This window comes from Pteropus alecto, unplaced genomic scaffold (genome assembly GCF_000325575.1).
Source record: "Pteropus alecto unplaced genomic scaffold, ASM32557v1 scaffold467, whole genome shotgun sequence".
NCBI lineage: Eukaryota > Metazoa > Chordata > Mammalia > Chiroptera > Pteropodidae > Pteropus > Pteropus alecto.
In genome coordinates, this window is record NW_006439722.1 from 978220 (window position 1) to 980347 (window position 2128).

The following is a 2128-nucleotide window of genomic DNA, read 5'->3' on the forward strand; positions in this document are numbered from 1 at the left end:
TCTACATTAATGTGACTTTATTGTTCCATTTTCTTTAGCATAATTTCACTGTTCCAGTAGATTCTTGCTCGGGAAAATAAATTCTATTACAAGAATTTCCTGAAAGACTCACTAAGAGTTTATGTAATTATTTTTTAAGTATAGTTAGTATACAATATTATATTAGTTTCTGGTGTATACTAATTCAACATTTCAATATCTTACAATGTGATTACCTCACTAAATCTAGTAATCATTTGTTACCGTGCAAACTTATCACAATATTGTTAATTATATTCTTCTTTAACTTTTTCATCCACTCCTCCCCACCTCCCTTCCCTCTGGCAACCAGTAATTTAATCTCTGTTTCTAAAAGTCTATTTTTATTTTGTTTGTTCACTTGTTTTGTTTTTTCAGATTCTGCATATAAGTGAAACCATACTGTATTTGTCCTTCTCTGTCTGACTTATTTGACTTGCATAACACCCTCTAGGTTCATCCATATTGTCACAAATGACAAGATTTCATTTTTTTATTGTTTTTCATTGTATAAATATACCACATCTTTTTTATCCATGTATCTATTAATGGACACCTAGGTTTCATCCGTATCTTGAGTATTGTAAATCATGCTGCAATAAACATAGGATGTATATATTATAATCAATGGTGAAAAGCTGAAAACTTTTTCTTTAAGATCAGAAGCAAGACAAGAATATCCACTCTCACCACTATTATTCCAAATAGTATCGAAAGTCTTAGCCACAGCAATCAATCAAAAAAAAGAAATAAAAGTCATCCAAATTGGAAAGAAGGAAGTGAAACTGTCACTATTTGTAGTTTACATGATACTACACTACATATGGTCAAATATATGGTGACAGAAGAAGACTTGATTTTGGGTGGTAAACACACAGTGCAATATATGGACTATGTATTACAGAATTGTTTACTTGAATCTTTTATAATCTTATTAACCAATGTTATCCCAATACATTTAATAAAAAAAGAGAAGAAAACCCTAAAAACTCTACCAAATAGTAATATAAATAATATATTAATTCAGTAAATAGCAGGGTATAAACTAAATGCATAGAACTGCTATGTTTCTATATACTAGTCACAAACAATCAGAAGGAGAAATTAAGAAAACGACCCCATTTACAATTATATCAGAAAAATAAAATACCTAGAAATAAATTTAACCAAAGGTGAAAGACCTGTACTCAAAAAACTATAAGACATTGAAGAACGAAATTGTAGATGACACAAATAAATAGAAACAGTGTGCTCATGAACTGGAAGGATTAAATTGTTAAAAACTCATACTACCCAAAGCAATCCACAGATTCAATGTGATTTCTTTCAAAATACCTATATTTACCTCAGAACCAGAACAAAATATCCTAAAAATTACAAGGAATAAACAAAGACAACAAATAGGCAAAGCAATCTTAAGAAGAAAAGAATTGGAGGTATCATACTCCTTGATTTTGTCACAGCTAATCAAGCCTTAATAGAATCAACAGACATTTTAATATCATGTACTTCTTGACCTCAGAAATTTGCCTTGTTTTTCCTTAAAATTATAAACTATTATATTATGACCTTTTTCCAATCTTAATCAAATCTCTCATAGCTAACTAAATGGAGCAGAAATAAATGTAAATAAGTATAGCGAAATAACTGAATTCATTCACAACAAGTTATTCATTGATTTTAAAACTTTCTGTATTAATAAACAAATTATTTTAATTTGGATATTTATTTATCAGTTTCAAGCCTTTTTTGTATAGACAACTGTCTTTTCCTCTAAACTAAACTATATCAAATATCAATGCAAGAAGATACAAATATCAATGTCCAGAGCAAAAATGTTCTATTCTTATTTATTAAAAATGTGAATGAAAGCCAGATATCAGTTGTAATTCTCACTTTATTAAAGATAAGGGGAGGGGAAGGAATTGGGTAACAAAATGCTATAAAATTTTTTTTTTTGATACCTACAGCATCTGATATTCCTAGGTGGTCTCCCATCCAAGTACTAACCAGGCCCAACCCTGCTTAGCTTTCGAGATCAGAGGAGATTGGACACGTTCAGGGTGTCATGGCCGTAGACACTATAAACCTTTTGAACAAAAGAATAAGT

The 2128-nt window shown here is 29.8% G+C and overlaps 1 pseudogene; it reads right to left on the bottom strand.

Annotated features, from left to right (window-relative positions):
- Nucleotides 1-1979: 1979 nt before the first annotated feature.
- Nucleotides 1980-2098, bottom strand: LOC112483928 (annotated as a pseudogene).
- Nucleotides 2099-2128: the final 30 nt, after the last annotated feature.